Source organism: Triticum aestivum, chromosome 2B (assembly GCF_018294505.1).
Source record: "Triticum aestivum cultivar Chinese Spring chromosome 2B, IWGSC CS RefSeq v2.1, whole genome shotgun sequence".
NCBI classification, from domain to species: Eukaryota; Viridiplantae; Streptophyta; class Magnoliopsida; order Poales; family Poaceae; genus Triticum; species Triticum aestivum.
In genome coordinates this window covers 32,122,229-32,144,623 of record NC_057798.1, presented here as the reverse complement: position 1 = coordinate 32,144,623, position 22,395 = coordinate 32,122,229, and the positions used below count along the sequence as shown (strand labels likewise).

The following is a 22,395-nucleotide window of genomic DNA, read 5'->3' as shown; positions in this document are numbered from 1 at the left end:
AAGCAACAACTTTCTTCTCGAGATCAATGAGTTCAGACTTGAGAGCTATATATAATAGAGTTCCAAGGGTTTGCTGTTTACTTTGAAACTGACAAGAATAAGCATAAGCATCTCTGTCGGAGGGATGCTGTGTTAGAAGCATAAACATCTCTACCCGAGCGTCGAAACACTGTGGGACTGCATGGGTGTCACATTTTACTATATCTTAGCTTTGAAAATATTTTACACAAGTATCACACACATATAAGTAGCCGTATAATTCAACCAGTATATTAGTAGCAGATAGGACGGGCACATTCCTGAGAACTTGATGGTGTGTAGCATCTTGAGTCCTACGGACAGGCTACGAAATAAGATTGTCATTTACAACATGGCGCATATCTCATGCCAAATGACTCCGTACGTGGAAGTAAAAGAAATATAAACATCTCTTAGTGAATTTATTCCAGTCTCATAATCTCTCAGTTTCCCCTAGTTTCCTCCAACATCTTCAGCTGCTTCTTGAGTGTTCTGGGACATCCCTTGGCAATTAGGGTAGGTCCCAAGTGGGCACTGGTGATCGTTGCTCGGAGGCCCGTTCCTTCCATCGGTGTTAGACATCAGATTGCGCATCGTGAGATCCATGGCTTGCCACATTTCTTGGCATGCAGGTGCATAAGTTGATAAAAATCATCCCAACAAGCATGATCACACTGATCTTCATTACGAATAGTGTACTAATGGAAATAAGAAAACAAGACTGTCAATTCGGATAACTGTAGGAAGACAATGCACTTCGAAATGCAAGAAGTGATACTTACATAATTCTTCTCAAATTGGTTGAACTGAATGGTTTCGTACAACTCTCTCTAGTAGAGAATAAACTTAGTGTGGTGTGATGAGCTACTTATAGGGGGCAAGAATGGATGTTTGCCTCTTTGTTTGTTCATAGTTGACAATCTACCATGGAAAATGGATTCTCCACTAACTGGAGATTGTGTGGGGAAATGATGGTGGGGAGAAAACTTCTCCCACCATGACTTCAAAGCTAAGGTAAACATATACCTTGTTTTACTGTTTATGGCACAATCCGGAAATTTACTTTGGAAGATCATATGACGTCTTGCGCTATCATCTCCAGTGGTAAAATACAAATTTCTATTTAAATAATGAAACCGTGGATGTAATTTTCAGTTGTATTGTCTTAAAAAAGAAGGTGGATTAGCTTTCTCTCCATTATCAACCTATGGTCATTTGAAGTGTGACTTATCTAAAGTAATTCACTTAACTACTTTTAATTATCTCATTTGCATAAAAATATGGGTACATAAACGAAGTAGTAATTAGCAGGTTTATAATATTTAAAATAAATATTATACATGAAAGAGTGCCACAATTCCCTTTATATATCATCTTAATAAAACGGTCATTCAGTACACAGTTTTAGCTAGTTATTCGCAAACTAAGAACCAAGATTACTATTTGCATATCTTGGTTCCTTACGAACAAGGACATAATATTAGTGCGTAATTAGAATGACTGAAGTCATTACAATGAAAATAAAATACAACTCCATGGATGAGCATGGCTAACCATATATAATTCCAAAAAATGAGCAAGCTCATAGCCAACTTTTTTATTATTTGTTCAAGAACATAGTCAACTTATTTTACTTCCACCCTGCGACAACATGCAACTTTCACTCTGGGGAGCTCCGAAATAGAATGATTAACAATATCGTCGACATGCAAGGAGTGCAATATGCTAAAACACATACTGCGGTGGTGCTGAAGAGATGGAAGAACATGACAATGTCATGTCGTGGTGTTAATTTCAGAGAGTATGGCGTGGAACACATTCAATGTTGAGCTAAGGCTGATATGTTGTTTCAAAGTCACCCCTAATAAAGTATATCTCGAACTACATTTTACGTTACATTTAATGGTTAAATAAGGCACTCTTTTTTCAAAGCAATAAGACAACTGAAAAAGTAGACACATTCAATCTATCATTACACGTTCGATTCTCCTGGTGTGGTAATGTTGGGCAAGATAGTAAATGTCCATTCACAATGTATAGAGACACATGATAAAGTCTTACAATTAATGCAAATTGACCTATCATATTCCATGTACATCAAATTCACCCACTTTCAGTTGTCTAGTATCTTTTATTGGTGGAGAATCAAGTTTTTACCCCCAGAAGGTTTACCTTGAATAGTTCAAATCGAACATCACCACTTTTATCTCCTATAAGTAGTGCATCACCATATCAAATTTTTGGCTACCAAGAGAAGGTGAATGACAAGCCTTTAGCTGCACTTCAGCAATATCCTTGTTTGGTGAATATTTACAATCTTATGCATATGCATTCGATGTTGCATTATTTTGAAAGCCCTTAGCATATCACTCTGTATGGTTTTTTTATACAGGCTGCATAAAATGATGCTTAATGACTGACCTATGTATGTTTATTTCTTAGGGCCTGCAAGAAGTATCAACAATGAAAGTCATTGTGTGTGTGATCATGGCAATGCTTCTTACCAATTCATGCCCATGTGTGCTTTCAAGGAACAACGAAGGGAATGCAATGCACGTGAAGAACATGCGCAAACTGACTTCTATTTCTATTGATGCTGGAAGGAGTACCCCTGCTGGTGAGGAAATACATCATGTGTGTTCACTGGGGAACTACCCCTGCCAAGGGATGTTCCAGAGTTCGAAGGAGAGCACAGAAGGTGGAGGAAACTAACTCCCGCTATTATCATGGAAAAATAACTGAAGATAAGTAATAGTGTGAGATCATGTATGTGCTTGTTATGTATCTTTTATCTTGTTTTGAAGACTTAATGTTCAAGTAAGTGTATATTGTACTTCTGAAATTATTATATTTATAAATAAGAGTCTTAACAACTCTTATGCAAGGCTACTTTACTTGGTGTGTAGTTGATGTTAAAAACTTATTGATGCTAGCTAGAACAATTAACTGAACCGCAATATTCAGTAACTCCTTTCCTTCCAAAGTGAAAGGTTAAACAAGTACGTACTCCCTCCGTTTCTTTTTAGTCCGCATATAAGGTTTGGTCAAAGTCAAGCTTTCTAGAGTTTGACTAACTTTATATTAAAAAATATAAACATTCACAATATGAAATCAATATTACCAGATGCACCATGAAACGTATTTTCATACTATATAGTTTTAGTATTGTAGATGTTCATTTTTTTTATATAAATTTGGTCAAACTTTGTGCAGTTTGACTTTGACCAAATCTTATATGCGGAGTAAAAAGAAACGGAGGGAGTACTTGATCGGATATGTACGATAATACTGTAGACATGAATCAAGCCTCAAGTATGTTGGTATTTGGTATGTGTATGTTAATCTTATCTCGTTTGATGTAAACCATGCATTTTGTCTTATTTCGAAAGGAATATGCCCAAACAAGCACTCATTAGGAAAACCTCCATATTGTTTATATGTGGTTGCCTAATGCATGTGGGTCTTATGTACACATTTTATATGGATATGTAGCTATCGTGTCGTTTCCTCTGGTTCAAGAATTTTCACACACTTTTGCAGTATCCATATATCATTGATTGGCACTTCTGTATGAATCCAAGCTTAATTTATGTAATTTCTCGAAGGTATAACTTTTTTGGTGTAACAGGATATGCATACATGGTCATTCTGTAAACCCATGCATGCATGTATGACCAGCTATATGGATTTGTCCATCCCATTCCGGCATGTAATCTAGATGAGAATCTATCTGGAGGAGGGGTGTTTTCACCCAGCTATACATGCCAAGTCAATTGATGTTTTCTTGCAAGAAAATATCAACTAATATTACAGTACTGAAAACAAGAATAAAGAGATTATTTTTCATCCGTATTACTTAACGGAGCCATTCTAAGATAACTAATATATCCAAATCCTATATACCTAAGAGAGTCATCCCCACTAACTTATTTATCTCAACATACAAGCATGCCACCTCACCATACAATTGTGAGTAGGATAAGGCCCACCTCAACATGAGTGGGAAAAAACCAACCTCAACATTTCAACCATGCAAGGGAATTTTTTTCCATTCAATTGTTATACTTATATTCCATGAATATTGTTACAACTATACAAAACAATATAATAAGTCATATGTATTTTTAATTTTGGTGCTTATGTTATAAACCCGAATTTTCATCAACCAATTCCAGTAGCAATAGCAATGCACGGGGATCCTCTAGGCTATAGTTTATAAAGTTAACCATGGATTTTTCTTTTGTTTAATAGCAGTGATTTGAAAGTGGACATACGAAAGCATGGTATAATTACATAAATGCTAATACAACTTGGTATAGCAAAAAATTTATTTAAAGGAAAGATGAGAAAATGAATAAACTAATTAAGGTCTAGAATTTTCCAAAGTAAACTCGCCAAATGTACCGGTCGACGGAAATTTCACCATGTAAGACGGCGAAATATCCTAAGTAATAGACATTACGGAAAGAAAACTTATAGGCTAGACTATTCAATTAATCCCTTCATTCTTTGGTTGGTATACGAAGCTATACAAAAAATATATCATTTTGTACATGTATGTACCGAAATTCTGTATGAGTAACTAAAAGGACGAAATAAAATTTCAAGAGATAAATTTTGTTGGAGATCTAGGTGAAACCCACCGAGTCAATATGAAGTCATGTGCGGAAGTTATCTGTTGCTGTTAATCATTGTACTTTATAGGATTGCAGGTGAAAAACAGATCTCGCACTTTGCTTTATCTGACTACTAGTGGAAACTAGATTTGCCCAAGCCACAGTGAACCAATTGGATTGCTGGTTGCGTTTAGCCTCTAGATTTAATTATCCCGCTGTCTGGAAAGTGCATGGATTCCAGTACCATTCCCACTTACATCATAAGATAAACATATATAAAACCTAACGAACATAGGACTGTTGCACGACCTTAGTTTCCATATAAAGATGTGAGTAATAGTTTACAGCTGATAAAGATGGGTCTTACCAAATTAATTTTGCCATATTTAGTAACATTAGCAGGAAAGGCCCTTGGTTCCATCTTCTCTGTACACTTACTAAAGAAAGACTCGGGTATACCAATGGGTTGGCGAGCAAGGTATGAATCTATTGATGTATTTTTCAATTTTATTTTTGCGAAAACTAATCTATGGACATATAGAGGAAATCCTAAAGAATGCACACACTGCCAAACCAAAATAGCCTACCCTGAAAACCTGCCGTCATCACCAATATTTCGCCGCCTATGACACCTCCCTCCCCATCCCAGCCCCTTTGTACCCTCGTCCTGCTTGGCAGGCAGCAATGGGGACCTCTCCATCTTACAGAGCACGGTAATGTCTTTCCATCTACCTAGCCACTACTTTCGACCTTGCGGAGGAGGCGGCAGACCCTGCACCCAAAGGTGTGCTCATAGCTCTTCGTACCGGTGGAGCATCATTGTTTGCTTGTCCTCATTTGGGGTAACAGCGGCGACACTCCGACTGTGTGGACGACAGGCGTCATTTGGCTTGCGCATTACACAAAATAATTGTTTGGCGAGGTGTGTGCCCGCGAGAGATAGGCAGCATGATGGTGGTGGTTTGGTGTTGCATGAGTATTTACTGCACTGATAGCGGGGTCTGGTCTAGGGTAAATTCTGGAGGCCTATCAGCACAGCCAGATCGGCTTTGCTCAGTAGTGGTTCATTGAAATTAGTTTCAAAAAAAAAAGTAGTGGTTCATTCTTCTTCATATGTGTTTTTTTTTCTGTGGTTATGTTGCGGCATGACACGCCACTACCACGTGCATACATATTGTGAACCCATGAATGAAGCTAGATCGGCAGATCCTAATGGTCGTTCAATGCATCGCCCTCTCCTTTTTTCTTGCAAGTGGGGGTCTAGTGATTCGATCTGATCGTTGCTGGTCTTGGCCAAGTAATTGCAGGACAGAGGGATTTTCTGGGGTGATCTAGGTCACTACATGAATCACATGGCTGATGGCGCGCCAAAAGCGGACGGCAAAGCTCTTTGCCGTCCGCCACCGACGGCAAACGTGTTCGGCAAAGAGAGTGACGGTAAGCAGGTTCTTTGCCGTCTGCTTCAAAGCGGACGGCAAAGGCCCGTTGCTGTAGGTGGCGGAGGGCAAAGAGTTTGGATGGAGAAAAAGAAATGTTAGCCACGTTAGGTGGCTAACGGGAGGATTTGCCGTCTGCCACCGACGGCAAACGTGCTTCGATAGATCACCTGGTCAAACCGACTGTGTCGGCCGGTCAAACTGACGCGCGTCGCCCGGTCAAAGTGCGTCGTCTGACACCATCCGACGGCCCGTCCCATCGACGGCCACCTCGCCTTCCACCCCGCCGCCCCGTCCTGTCATCGCGCCCCTTCCCGAGGCGCCGACATTAATGACCGGTAATGTCGGCCGCCAGCCCGGCCGCCCACCTCCCGTTGCCCGGACGTCTATAAGACCCCGCCACGGCGCCCACACCGCCACACCCGACCTCACACCCGACCACACCGCCGACGAGAAACCCAGCGCAGCGCCGGCAATGTCGTACCACCGCGGGAGCAGCAGCGCCGGTGGCGACGACGACGCCCCGAGCGCCTGGCCGTCCAGCCTCGGCAATCCAAAGACGGCGGAGCTGTGCCGGCACGACCTCCACGAGCCGCTGGGCTGCCGTCTTCCTCGGCGGAGGCATATCAGCGCGGACGGCTATCCTACGCTCGGCCCTTGTGCGACGGTCGAGGGGCTCCGTACCCACATCGGCGGCCTCCACAACATCGCCAGCCGCCACAACTTTTGGAGAGGCGAGGTCTTGGATGACGTTATTGCCGCCTTCCGGCTGGCCGAGGCAGGCATCACCACCAACCTCACTAGCGCGAGCGGCCGCCTTCCCGCCCAGGCACCGGTGCACGGCACGGCCCCGCGGGAGCGCCGTCGTGGATCTGCCAGCCGCCAGCCAGCACCCCCGGCGGCTATGCCCGCACGCGCACCCCTGGCCGTGGAGTTGCCGCCGGAGCAAGTGGTCCTCCGTGAGCATGGCAATCCGGACGACACACCGGGTTGGCACGTCGCCCTACGAGCGTCAGAAGCGATGGCGGCGGCGGCTGCGAGGGAGGCCGCCGAGATAGCGGCTGCAATCCGAGCTGCCAAGGCCATGGCGGCAGAGAGGCCGCGCTGGCGCCGGCGGAGGATGAGGACGTGGCGCTGGCGGACGACGAGGAGGCGATGGAGGAGGAGGACGACGGCCCCGTCGACTGGGATGACGGCAGCAGCGACGACGGCGGTGACGGTGAAGGCGCCGTCGTGATCGACCTGCTGGCGGCTAGCGATGACGACTAATGTCGTTTTTTTATTTTTTGTTTAAATTATGTTGGAGTATGTAAAATATATGTTGGATAAAAATGCAATGAAAAATTTAACTAACACCGACGGCGGTGCCGGCGAAGGCGGGCCAGGGCGGCGTGATGGAGCGGCGGGGCGTGGGCCGGGGGGCCTTAATTAGCGGCGGGGCACGGTGGTTGCGGGCGGCATGGGGTCGGGGGCGGCGGCGGCGACGGGGTGCGGTCAGAGAGAGAGAAAGTGTGAGGTGGGGTGGGAGACAGAGAGTGAGATGGGGGTGGGAGACAGAGAGTGAGGTGGGGGTGGCGGGTGGGGGCGTTAACGCCGTTAGGTCGAATATTGTTTGTCGTCTGCTAGCTGACGGCAAAGTATCTTTGTCGTCCGCTAGCGGACGGCAAAGAACTGGCTGACCGCGGGAAGCTACTTTGTTGTTCGCTAACATACGGCAAAAAACTGGCTGACGGTGAAGGCACAGTTTGCCGTCAGCCAGTTCTTTGTCGTCCACTTTCCTTGAGTGGGCGGCAAAGACCTTTTTTGTCGTCCGCTAGTCGACGGCAAAGAACTGGCTGACGGTAAATTCTCTTATTCCAGTAGTGGGTGGTTATCATTGGAGAACGCCACAATGGATTCACTCAGAGAAACGAATGGATCAAGTGTTGAAAGATCTATTACCATCAAGATGGTGATCGACTGAAACACCGCTCCATGCCCGGCCTGATGGTTGGATCAAACACCAATCTTTTTGTGGTGTCTCCTTGTTTAAGAAAGTGTATTAGTGAGGATGCCCTGCCATTATATTGATAGGTTTGACCTGGCACCTACGATGAAAATATTTGTCTCTGCCTTTCATGATTCGGCTGGTATGGGCGCTACTGCTCTTAGCAGCAAAGACGATAATCGGAGCGGCTCCTCAGAGGCCATTCATGCCCACTGATTCGGTGAGGTAAGTTAGGGTTAATTAGATTTGGGAATTTTAATCAGTGGACACGCACAAACACAAGAATTCTGGTATGAGATGAGAATTCAATCCTTATATTTGGGAATTTTAATGTTGGTTTTTAATTTGCAAGGATATGGGAATTTGGGATTCCATCATTAAGAACAGGTTCATTAAAGAAAAATCGACCTCCACTCCGCATAGGTATTGTTGTATCCTTGAGCAAATATTCTTTATTGAGCTATTAGTTTTCGTATTCAATTTTTGTTATTACTAAAACTATATGTACGGACAACACAATATAGTTTAGTGATTACAATTGCATAACATGTATACAAATTTACGGTTTCGATTAATTCGATGTCCTTTTAGTTATATTGTGGAACAAAGGGAGTACCTTGTAACTTTTTATAAGATGTTTTTAGAATCTATAAGAGAGTGAAAAAATGTCTTATATTTAGATACAGAAGGAGTATTTATTTTGTGTGTCATCTTCACCTAATGCCCCATTTTTCTATGGCAGGAAAGCATTAAAGCTAAATATTAGACTTCGCCTAGCTATATTTATATGCCTATAAAGCTAGATTGGTCGACTATGACACTTGTAGTGGCATGTGTTGGGTACCTATCGAGTAATTATTCTCCGCACTGAGCACTAATGAAAAAAGGACAACTCATTTCCCCGTAAAGTGGAAACCACTAGATTAGTGTGAGATGAGCTATTTCAGGTGCTCGGTGATTTTTGCATAATCAGCCATTACCTGCAACAAGTTGGCTACGGCGATATGCACTACCACATCTTCATAAATATATAATCAGACAGATGATACGAAATTACTATGGGGTGGTAAAAAGCAAGTTGTACACTTTGCTGTCATTTTTCCACCGTGAAATCAGGTTGTATCCCATTAATTCGACAAAATGTTAGACATGGCATATCAATTTATGGAAGATTCTCCATTGACCCCACCAGATCTTATATAGATTTGATCAGTAAAACATCAAAGTGCAAATTATATTTCTTGGTCACTGCTTACGTTATCACAGAATTTGAGACGTTTGCTAATCTCAAATACTTCCCAGTTTAAACTTATTTTCCTTCTATGGTTATACTTATGCCTTTTTTCTCTTTTATTTTTTGTAGTTTGTTGAGTATGATCTTTGTTTGAAGATATCAATTTTCATTAACATTCTCGCCTTTACATTATCTTAACCTTGTTTTTCAATTTGTAAAAGAAAATTTATGACCATTAATTCCTCGTTACACTTTCAGACCTCTTCGGCAAGACAAAACTTGTGTTGGTTTGTTCATGATTTTTTTTGGTGGTGGATCGCGCAGACGCCTTTAGAAATACTTGCCTGCATGTTATAATTTTTGTAGAAACGCAATACAGATGCAGACACACAAATACATGGGCATACACTCACCCCTATGAATGCACCCCTTACCCCTATAAGTACTTCCTATAGACTGAGCTAGTGGCTCTTGAGATTGAGAAAGTCACCACAAGTGCCTCACTATCGATGGGGACATCGTCTGCCACTGAAAGAATATTTCAACTTTATAAGACACACATGTGTCAAAACTATGGTTTGATCCCTGGTGGTATGTGTGTACATCACCAACCTACAAGCCATCTAACCTTAGGTTGGTTCACTACAATGGTGCTTTGGTGATATAATTCTTAACTAAGTGAAATATTGTGGAAAATAAAAAAATGCATTTTTTAAAAAGTTTAATGATATGTGACAAGTATTGGATACATTGGTGTATTTTCTGTTATTATTGCTAAAAGCATACTAATTTACATATCGGTTCTATGTACTGTATTGTCGGAAAATCAGTAGCAACATAAGTCCTTTTTAAGGATAATGTTATTCAGCAAACGTTTGCTGGGGAGATGGCATTTGCGAACCTTTTTCACTGCAATTTATGTTGCAGGAGCATGGCAATTCCTTCAAGTGAACACAGTAAATTTCACAGCAAAATTCCTTTGCTTGCAGATTTTGCCATGTGTTTCTGAAGAGAACTGCCATGAGTGTTTGAAGAACTTGCCATCAAAAAGATTTGCAAATGCCATCCTTCCAAGGGATGTTCACTATCTATAGTGGTCCCTTTTTTAATCAGCAGTTCCTTCAATTTTATTTTCCTAATTAAGTACTTCTTTCTAAACATGTGGATTCTTTCTAAATATATTAGCCCACGGGCTTAAAAATCGAAATCTATAATAGATTAGCTATTTGATATTATATGTAGATCCACACAATTGTTTTACAATGCTTTTGAGTAGAGCATAAATGCAAGTATTTATTAATGAAAATGTACATGTATGTAGAGAATATATTTATATTCATACGAGATTTTGCAAAAAGTAATTCTAAAGCTTGGTATGATTTAACATATTTTTCAAATCACGGGTTCCATGGACTCTGGAGACAAAATATGCACTGGTGTATACAAATTTATTGCTACATATTCTGATGGGACCTTCCAAATTGAATTGAATACGGCTTCTACAACATGAGAATATTTTTAAAACATGCATGGAATCCAATTTCTTGAAGTGAATACTTGAAAAGTAAGCCCGAACAAATGTGACCGACAAATACAATGTAAAACTCTTTTGAAAATGGCCTACAAAATTTGTCTTCATTACCAATATATTGACGCCAGCCAGCTTGTCCAAATCCAGTCTCCAAAACCCTAGAACATGTACAAGTGACATTTTGCCTCCTAGCCACCATCATTGATTAGCCACCTCTCTCACCTTCTATCCACCCGCATGGCCCCCACCTTCCTATTCCTAGCCACAAATTTGGCTCCCCCGCCCACCAATAATGCCTATCAACATCCAACTGTGCAGCTATCATGGTGGTTTCTTCACGGCCCGTCAAGCAGGTCCTCCCCACTGGCGAAGTCTAGCACATCTGTCATTCCTTCGAGGTCCGCTTGCTCCACCATGCTCACAAATTCCAAAAACTCTTCTGTGTTGTCGTACAACATTCTCGCTCTAGAGGCTCGGTACCCAAGCCTTGGTGATGGCATCGAAATCCTCCAATGAGTCACGAGCTGGAGCGGGAGGGTGATGAGTTCATGGACGAACACCTAACAACCTAGGTCTATATGGCCTTGTAATGTGCCAAGTTCACCACTCACAGTGTATGCGCTATTGACGAGAACCAAGAAATCGAGGCCTCCTTGGCCTCGTGTCATGTTGAGATCACACACCATGAGCACCGTGTCGCCTATAAAGCACAATGAAGGTCCCACAAGGTGGCCTTCATAGAGGTACAGGAAGACATCGATGTTGTGGAGGTGGAAGGGACGAGAATAAGGCGGCCAATGAGGAGGCTCTCAACTTCATCATCATTTCCTCATCCTCCTCCTAGAAGCACTAAAAAACTTGAACTATATGATAGATTTATTAGTTTTTAATCCTATGCTTTAGTTTACTTTTATTATGTTTAGTTATGTTCAATAATGTAGTTCAAATTATGTAGTTGGCATTGTGTTTAATTATAATTTCAATGTTCAAATGATGTTCATGTGTTAATTATGAAATGTAATATGTTCAGATGAATGCACAAAGCTGGAGAATTTAGTTCAAAAACTATTTTTGGGGATTAAGCTTTGGGCATCACTTAGAAGCCACCTTCCCAATACCCAGAATGTTTTTTAGATTTCAGTTTTGGGGATGGGGCTTTGGGCATCGATTAGAGTCGCCCTTAGTACGTGTAGGACAAATCTTCTTATAACATAGAAATTGAAGCATAAAACCATGATTAATCATTACTGAATTGTAAGCATGCAGATTTTTTTTTTGCAAGGAGCATGCAGTTAATTTGGTTCTTTCCTGAACAACAGATTATAGGCATGAATTTTATCGATGGCTGCCGTGTAACATCATGAAAGTTTCCTTACACACAGACGCGAGAATATTACATCTATTACATATATAGCTTCTTTATTTTTCAAATAAAACATAGCTTTTTCCTTCTGTGAGGATGTAAATAACATGCATATTATCTTCGACATTACTCTTCCCTTTAGCAGCTTATTTCCACGTAGACATGAATAGTAATATATTAGCGCTGCTGACATCTATACAATATGTCATCAGAGATCAGAATATATATCTTCAGCTAACAGAACGGTCTCAGAGAATGGCACTAGTTCTTTGTAGTATCACCACCACTGCCACCTGATCCATCCTCTCCTCCATGGCTACTATACTGGTCCCGTGGGATTGCATGGTGGTTGTTGACGGCTGTGCTGCTGCCTGCACCGAGGGTGGTTTTTGCGCTGACAGCCTCATCGGTGATGCCATTCCTCACCACCCCCTTGACGCGAACCGCCATGCCTTGAGTAAGCATGGAGAAGACCAGCAAGGCAGCCAAGATCTTAACCCTGCTTGCTTTCAATTGCTCTTTCATGGTGTGTGAATTAACTTGACGGAGACCCATGCATAGGAATATCATGAAGTTAATGGTCGAAGAATGAAAGATGATCATGAGCAAGAAGAAACTGACTTGAACAAAGAGTCATACCTGGGAAATCTCCACCTTGAGATTCGATCGAAGTTTGGATTGCGTGTTGTTTCTTGAAGGCTATTGTTTGGTCAGGTCAGGAACGGTTTATATAGTCAGAAAAAACTAGTGCACAATTCATATAGGCAAAAAGCCTAACAACTAAAAGGTTATTTAATGATACACTAGAATTAAAAAAACATCATGTGGATGTAAAAGGTACTCATGCCATTCCTTTGGGACCAATAGAATCCTATAGTAAAACTGGCAGCCAAATCAGAGCCCACCCATTACTATGGCCAGTGACATAAGTTATTTGCAAATATCGCCAATCGAAGATTATGGTGATTACTTGGCCCAATCATTGTCAGTCTAATAATAAATTATGCGTAAATCATCAAACACTACCAATAGTATTTTCCACTAAGATAGTGCTTTATGCTTTTATTACGACGACGCGACTATGACTTCATATTTTATTTATAGGTGGAGAATAATCCTGCCTAAATTTTAACCCAACCGCTTCAGTCGGGCACTAAAAGTGTCATCATCTATCTATGTAAGCATATAGGTAGAAGGACAGATATTAGTGGAGTCACTGAGCTCTTAAACACAGTGGATTTCTTCATTTAACTGCATGTTTATCAACAATAGTACTAGTCGTGATCCTTGGGCATTTTGCTCTGGGCTCTCATCTCAGTCGCTGCAGATGAAAGTTCTCTTGCAGACTAGAGGGTCCAGAAATTTTTTTGAGCATAATATGTCAGATAAGTAGTGTATTTCTAGCTAGTTAGCATAGGGACCTTGTAGCTACAGGTAAATCTCAGTAATTTTGTCAACTTTTCTATTATTGACTAAATATAATTACCAGAATAATAGCTAGCATTTTGCCAAAATACTGAACCAAAGGATAACATCTCATTATTCCAGCATCCCCCAGGGGGGCACATGTACACTAATGACTAAAAGCCCATGTCGATACTTTATGAAGCTATTTGTGTAAGGCATTTTCAATGAAATTGTATCATATGAAATTTATATATTCAATGATTGAGACATTGTACTTTATCAAGTGATTTATTTTAAGTGGTTTCAGTGAAATTGTATCATATGAAAGTTATATAAACAAATTGGTGTGGTTTCAGCTTACATAAACAATGCATGCCCCTTTGAGGAGAGAGGGCTGTTTTTCATCAACGTGAAATACTCACTACTTTATTTCAAGAATTAAAGATCTTAACTAGTGTGCAATTGTATCATGCCAGCAGACAACAAGCGAGACTCTAGTTAACAATTGCATGCCGTCTGCATATGCATGTTTCCCTTCATGTCTACATATAGTTATGGTGATATAGTTCTTTTATTTTCTCACATCAACACTTGATTGTTTCATGTTTTCCTAGTTATTTTCTAGACCATATATTAGCAAAATTATATTGTTCCTTCAACATCAATCTTATGAATCCATGGCAATATCAACTTCAAGTAAATGGTTTATTTTTTATTCATATAATGAAGGATTCGCTGTGTACCTCGCTGATATTCTTATGGTTCTTCTAATATAGGTAAAGCTAGTATTTCGGACTGATTCATCTTCTTGGTAGTACTCAAGAGCTCATACTGTAAACTATCAATGAGTATAGAGAAATGTTGCTTTATTCAATATAAACAGAACATATGTAAATATATAGACGTGATCCGGCTCACCCTTAATTTACATTTATAGGTAGCACACCAGGAACCCACGACATGCAACTGCTACTATACATAGGACTCAAAAGAGTATGTATACGTACCCTAGCATGCCAAGTCTGCTACATACAAAGGCATGCATATATCAGGCTGCGCTTATGGCTTGGCTTCTTCGCTAGCAATGTCATGGACACTTCCGGGCATGTTTCCAGGGCTGCTCCAGCTGCTATACTCTGTCCTTGGTATCGCATGATGATTGTCGATTGCCGTCCCCTCTCCCGTTGCTGCCATCTTCACTACTCCATCCAGTACATGGTCTCTCGGTGCTGTGCGAGAAGACACGGCACAAGCGTTAACCATAACCATAGCAAGGACAAACAGAGGAAGAAGCTTCATCGTGCAGCTGGAAGGGAAACCCTAGAAGTGTTATAGTGGCTTGCTGGTTTTCCTATAATGATTTTGGGTCGAGACGAGACACGAGATCTGGTGATGAGTTATTTATAGGCGAGAGATAGATTAATAGAGCTTTCTGAACCAGATGGAGTTTCTCTATGTTGATTTCCATTGGACAGTTGGCAGTGCCTCTTTAATTATCTTGTGAGCTCTCCACCTAGGTAAGGCAATTTCTGGTGGGCTAAGCGCATTTTCTGTCCACCTCAGTAACTTTCTACTTGCCAAACATTTCAGTATTGTGGAATAATGCTCCAGACAGAGATAACTGTAAAAACATGCAAGGATGCCTTACTATTGGATAGCTACAATTTAGTGGAGAAGGGCATTATTATATCTCACTTTTTCAGCTGTCTTTCAGTATGACATATGACATGTTATATCTCTTCTTTTTTTCAGGGAGCATGGCAGGTAATAAGTTTGGCTAAAGTTGACTATGAGAAAGAACATAGCTGTCAAAGGTGATTTCAGTTAGGTGGTAAGATCTTTAAAGCATGAGTCGTGATAACCTGGTTTAGCCTCCTTTTCTCTTTCCTTTAAACCTTTGATATGTTTTAATATAAAATATACCTCCTAACCTGGATCCAACTGTAGACATCAGGCACCCGGGATTCTGAATCATAGGTGCCTGTCGTGCCGCCATGGTTATCCATCGCGGATGAACAACCGATCAACGCGAGCTAAAATCAGAAAATGTCTGAGGATTTGAAAAAATGTCCATGAATTGTTTTTAAAGTTAATGAATTCAAAAGAATCACTTATTGAAAAAAAAAAATTGGAAAATAATCCATGGATTTCAAAATGTTCAAGAATTTGAAAAAAGTTTGAAAATTCAAAAATATTGCCCAAAATTTCAGAAAAAAGTTTTGTAGGAACTTGTTGTCTTTATGGGCCACCCTGTAACTCTTTATTGGGTGACCAGGGCTATGCCTCGCCCATACCAACAGAACGATCAGTCTCACCTCTGGTGATTGGTAATTCGGCTAGCCAAATATGGTTCCTGGAAGCGGTTTTGGGAAGTTATGTGACAGTTTTTTTTACTAGTTTTAGAAGCTTAAGTAGTTGTTTTCTTTATTCTGTTTTTCCTGACTGGTTTTCAATGATTATCATTCGTTTTTCTATTCTACTCCCTCTGTTCCATGATATAAGGTGTATAGTCATTTGACAAAAATTTCGGATTATATGGTATATTCCTTTAGTTGACAATTTTACTCTTCCACTAGCTACAGCCCACGCGATTCTCCTCCCTCGAAAAAAAAGGAGATGGCACAGCCCCATCCCGTTCGTGTTGTGCATGCGTGTAGGTTAGTTAGGAAAGAAAATTTCAATGTAGTGCATAGCCCGCCGGCCCATGCAGCTAGTGGTGTCTCCTCTGAACTAGAAGGAGATCAAACTGACGGACTTTGTTCCCATATGCATGGAGGAGGTAAAGCCAGTGACCTCCGTTTTTTCCTTTTGTCTTTTTCTTTACACATGTTTAATTTTGTCAACAAATGTTATTATCCTTTCTTAAAGCTAGAACATTTTTATACACTTTAACATGTCTCAAAGAAATGATTACCATTTTCTAAACAAATATTACGAAAACAATAAAATATAAATTAAATGTTTTTCAAATGCATCTTGAACATTTTTCGAATGATACAAAACATCTTTGACTAAATTATGTCAACATTTTTTACAGTGTATACACATTATCTTAAATGTCACCCAATACATGTTTAACTGATTTCAATACACGTTGTATAGTTTTTGTATAGATCTGGGACCTCTGATTTGTATGCGATAAATATTTTTCAAATATATAAGTTAACACTTTTTTGAGTACGTCTTAAACATTTTTAAATAGAGGTTGATTATTTTTGGAATGGTACAAAACAGTTTTCGAAACTACACGAACTATAATTTACATTGTATAAATAATTTCTTAAAAGTACACTATAAATATCTAATTTTTGCAATACACTTTGTATATTTTTCATAGACATATGGTGTATTCATTTTTTCTAACAGATTGATATTTTTCAAGCATACGATAAACATTTTTGACATACATATTTTGAATATTTTGAATAAGTGCTGAACATATTTTGAAATAAAAATTATACATTTTTGAATGATACAAAACAATTATTTAAAACAATATGGACATTATTTCATTGTATATTTTTTTGAAAATAGTATTTAAACATATTTTTTTAAGCGCATGAACATTTTTAGAAATACCATGTACACTTTTTTAATGGTATTATATGTTTTCTCTGCATTACATTAACATTTTATTTACATTGTATAATTTTTTCAAAGTCATTTTTTATTACTATCAACACTCTCTTAAAGTTGCGCAAAATAGTTTTTTACAGTACATTAACATTTTTATAATGCATGGTTAATGTTTTATTTAATTTGAGGAAATAATTTTTTAAAACAAATATAGTCCGCATACTATTTTTTAAAATATAAACAAAGATTAAACAAATGAAAGTAATTTTGTTTGTGAGCTTAGGAACCATAATTTTAAGGCTTATAATCTCACCATGTTTGCTTGTAATCTAGGTATAGGTAGACATATCTGGTTGGGTAATCCTCATTACACAAATCTTGCACCTATGAACATCGTTATTCAATAAAATGGCGAGATTTCTCAAAAAAAATTAAAAGGCAAGACCTCTTTTTTGCCTCAAAAAAAAAGTGAAACCCCGGTTGGTCTCGCATGAAGTGAGGTATAGTCATTCCCCTATTTGGTGATTGTTCATATTGGACGCCCGTCCGTCAAAGAGGGGAGGCTCAATCTGAAGCCAGAGAAACTGGGCGGGCCCATTCTTCCTGCGACCGTTCTTTCTATGTTTTTCTTCTCATACGTGTTTTAGTCCTTTTTGAAAAACAAATACATTTTAAAAATAAGAATTTGTTTTAACAAAAAATAGTGTATTTAAAAAAGTTTCAGTGCATATTACAAAATGTTCTATGTCTATTAATAATATGTTAATCATATATTAATAAATATTAATGTATATATAAATTTGAAAAAACGTCCATATATTTTAAAATAATATTAATTTTAAATTACAAAAAAATTCATCATACATAAAGTAAAAATCAAATTCTGTATTTGAAAAATATCCATTGCATACTAACTAACGTTCAATGTGTATTACAAAATGTTTACCATACAATTGAAAAATATTCACTGTATATTACAAAAACTATGAAAAGATGAAAATGTGCAAAACGAAGTAGAAGAACAAAAGAAAAGCCAAATCTGAGAAGTGAGGGGGGGGGGGGAATTAAAGGAGAAACCCGAAAAAGAGAACTGACACAAAAATATCACACAATAAAAAAGCAAAGGAAAAATAACTTGCGGTGAACAAATAGAAGTAAAAAACAAACACAAACTGAACAGAATAACAACCCAAAAAAATGAAGCGCAGCTCCCGCTAACAGCGGCACATAGGATTTCCCTTATTTGGTGCCTTATTAGGCACAAATAGTGTTTCCCAAACAAGGCTTACAGCTGTGGCCAGAAGCCATGTTGGATTTGTTTGCTCTGGGCTTGTGCCTTATTTGGTGCCTTTTTGCACGCACAATGCAGAGTGGGGCTGGGTACAGAACTTTTCTGTTTTGCTCATTCAGAAATGTCATTATTGAAGTTCCTATATCTTGTTGTTGATATGTCGCTTAGAATCATGATAATTATACACGTCAACAAATGCCTGATGCATGTAGACATCCTCTGCGCCTATGAAACTGTCAGTACAGCCTTATGTGAACTATGGATGCAAGTGTTCTTCTAATGATTTTTTTTTGTTATGGTAGCATAACCCTTTTATGGCATACTAGGATGTCAGCACAGTAAAGCACAATTTACAGTCTAATAAATCCATGAGAAAACAAAAGTTAAGACTGCATATGTTTCTCCATCCCCAGTTTTAGTTTTGCACTACTTGTAGGGCATGACCAATGTATAGCCCCAAAGTTGATGCCCCACAGAGCAACTAGGCTTGGATGCCACCATGGCTGGGCTCCCTCCGGATTTTATTTATTTTTATTTCTTCGCTCGCGTTTTTTGCTCTTTAGCCGTTTTTTCGGGGTTTTCGTTTTCCACCGGTCTTTCTTAGCTTTTCGACAAAACAAATTCAAAATAAACTTTTTTGCGTTCAAAAACACATTTTTTTTCCTTTCGTATGAGGCACGGTTTTGTTTCAGCGAGAGGCATGGCGGTGCCTCTTAGAAAATGAAAACGCGTTTTTTTCGTGAGAGGCACGGTTTTTAGTACCGATTTCGTAGGCCCGATGGTCGGGTTGGGCCGGGCTCGGGCTTGGGTTTTCAGTACCGGGCTTATTTTGGCCCGACCAGAAGCCCGGCCCGACCCGAGATATTCCCAGGTATACGTGAGAGGCATGGTTTTGCTTTTGCGAGAGGCACGGCCGTGCTATGGGAAATAGGGAAAATTGTATTTTCTTTTTCCTTTTCCTTTTGTGAGAGGCATGGTTTTGCTTCAGCGAGAGGCATGGTTTTTCTTTTGTGAGAGGCACGGCCGTGCTACTTGGAAACGGTTTCAGAAAGGGAAAAAAGTGTTCCGGCCGGTTTGATTTTTTAGTCCGTTTTTTTTGGAAAAAAAATTTGTCAAAACATATCAACATAAGATCTAGTTTTGAAGACTGGACACGAGGAATACAACGGTCAAAACATTCGAGATTTGGATGCACGGTTTAGGAGATAAAATCTATGAAAAAAAGGAAAACTCTCAGGTTGCGTCAAGTGGCGCACATGCAGTGCACCACTTATTGCAACCTAAGGAGGTGGAAGTGAGCTTTAAAATGAGTACTCCTCAATTTGTGATTTCTCCATTACATGCTAAAATCAAAAAATTCATATAAAGAAAAATTGCCGCCATCTTGGAAGGCAAAGAGGCATGTTAATTGCAGCACGCATCCAAGACCTGATTACGCACGCACATATCACTATTCTCTCCAAGCCGTCGCTGCAATCAAAACTGATGCCTGCTGGCTGCTGTGATCGGATCTCTCCATCGGGTTGCCATTGAGAGAAGCAGAGAAGGGAAGGGGACGCCGAGATACGCAGGTGTCGATCCACACACATGTTGTCGGTTCCAAGCAGAGCGGACGCACGTATGACAACAACAACACTAGGGTAAATGGTAGTTCATTCTCACTTCAGAATAGTTCGTTGCTTTAAATATTATAGAAGTATAATCATACTAATTTAGGATCAATTATAGCATTCTGTACTTGTAAACATGAAGAAGAAGAGTGTAGAATCAATTCATAAAATTTCCAAACCAGTTGGTTTAAGCTCTCAGCCAACGGAACAGGGATTGATTTAGTGTCTCAAAGAGGCCAGTTAGTCAGAGTAAGCAACCACGCACACACAGATCCCTAATCGCTTCATTTCCAATCCACCTGTGTGATCGAGCGTCAAACCTATCACTTGCCCGCCATTGGATCTCTATGTGACTCCATTGCATCGCAATCAAGAGAAACAGGGAAGGGTAGGGGATGGCTGCTGGCGAGCACCCATTGCCAGTAGGACCGACCTCACGGCAATGAAACGAGGAAAAAAGGAGTTTATTTTGAGTACTATATTAGTCTTGGTTTATCCTTCTCAAACTAATCATCTTTCTTCATGTACTACTCTTGTTTGATTAGCATGCTTTTGCCTATTATGGTTTCGGGAATGTCTTAAATCAACGACGTCCATCTCACCAATTCCAATAAATAATGAGATTAGGTAATGTATTATTTACAAACATTGCATTACTACAAATTATTAGTTCATAAGATTAATTATCCTATGTCTCTACTATTGTGAGTTTGTTTTGTCATTAGTCAATATTCTATCAAGTTTTGATCATGTGAGTGCAACTAATAGACAAAAAAGGGGGTATGTTTACACCATGGCATCTCCATCAGACCACAACCTAAATTTTTTTTCAACATAGCCGTTGCGCATGAGACTTAGTGTGAACCCCCCTGCTCATGCCCACACGGGCGCGAGTATGTCGCGCTACAAGCGAGACAGAGTCAGCTCTCGTTGAAGGCGCCGGCCTAAATGGGCAGGCGCGCGAGGCCACTTTTTTCCCTTGGACAGTTTGACCTTTTTTCCCTTTACTTTTGTTTACACTTCCAAATATATTAACCATGTAAAATATATAGTGTGTGTGGAAAAACTTGATCGTGTATTTAAAATATATTAATCAAGAATTTGCAAAACTTGTAGATCAAGCCTTTGGAAAATAATGAATGTAAAAATGTTGACCAGGTATTAAAAAAATGATGAAATCTTCTGGTCATGTATATGAAAATATTAATCATGCATTTTAAAACTAATGAACAAGTATTCCAAAAATATTAATCAAGCATTTGGAAAATGTTAAATGTGTATAGAAAAAATGTTGACAATGCATTCACATAAAAGTTAATCGTGCATTTGAAAAATATTGATAAATAATTTGAAAAATCTTAAATGTTCATAAAAAAATATTGACCATGTATTAGAAAAAATTTAATCTTGTATTTGAAAAATGTTAATCATGCATTTGAAAAAAACATTAAAGTGTGGATAGGAAAATTGCTGACCATGTATTCAAAAAAGTTAATCTTGTATTTAAAAAATGTTAATCTAGCATTTAAAAATTGTTAAAAATGTGTATAGAAATATGTTTACTATGTATTAAAAAAATTTATTTAAAATTATGTGAAATGTGTATTTGAAATATGTTGTTGACATACATAGAAAATATAAAATAAAAACAAAAAGAAACAAAGAAAACCTAAAAAATGAAACCCTAAAAAGAAAAAATAACCAAAAGAAAATTAAAGAAACAAATGAAAAAACAAAAAAGGAAGAAGAAGAAAAAAACAAAAGTAACATCTCGAAAGGAAAAAGAAAAAGAAAACAAGTGAAAGCCGGGCTCATTTCGCCTCAACTACACCCCATATTACATGATCAGAATCCTGACGCTAGCCCAGTGGCTAGCACTGTTGCAATCTATCTAGGTATGAATCCCCCCCCCCCCCGTTGCTCCTTTTTCACAATTTTTCTAAAAACATGTACGCGGTTGGGCCGGCCTGTTTTTGTTGAATCTCACAACGAGAGTTCCTACGGTCTCGCTTAATGCGAGAAATGGTCGTTGTGTCCCAGCGCACCAGAGTAAGAGACGCTACATGAACGGTGACACCAAACACGCAACATGAGGGGGGGGGGGGGGGCACGCCTCCATAGGTTCAACAACCGAGTAAACAAAACGGAGCACTGAAAGCGGATATAAAATAGAAATAAAAGAAGAGAGAAGAGACACACCGGGCTGGTGATGTGCCTCACCATCTGGGTAGCCCCAACAATGTCAAGTAGCCGAGTGGACAAACACAAGGCCTATCAGGCACCATTCAATAGCCGGGTACATAGAATGGAGCATCAAAATAGCCGA

The 22,395-nt window shown here is 39.5% G+C and overlaps 3 long non-coding RNA genes across 3 annotated transcripts; 1 reads left to right on the top strand and 2 right to left on the bottom strand.

The window, feature by feature from the left end:
• Window positions 1–244: 244 nt before the first annotated feature.
• Window positions 245–973, bottom strand: LOC123040181 (uncharacterized). The gene is made up of 2 exons (XR_006418066.1): window positions 801–973; window positions 245–716 (listed from the first exon to the last, which is right to left on the bottom strand). It is a non-coding gene; the product is annotated as an uncharacterized lncRNA (long non-coding RNA).
• Window positions 974–2,274: 1,301 nt separating this feature from the next.
• On the top strand, window positions 2,275–2,902 carry LOC123040180 (uncharacterized). Its single transcript, XR_006418065.1, has 2 exons — window positions 2,275–2,320; window positions 2,461–2,902. It is a non-coding gene; the product is annotated as an uncharacterized lncRNA (long non-coding RNA).
• Window positions 2,903–12,147: 9,245 nt separating this feature from the next.
• On the bottom strand, window positions 12,148–14,949 carry LOC123040179 (uncharacterized). Its single transcript, XR_006418064.1, has 2 exons — window positions 12,825–14,949; window positions 12,148–12,724 (listed from the first exon to the last, which is right to left on the bottom strand). It is a non-coding gene; the product is annotated as an uncharacterized lncRNA (long non-coding RNA).
• Window positions 14,950–22,395: the final 7,446 nt, after the last annotated feature.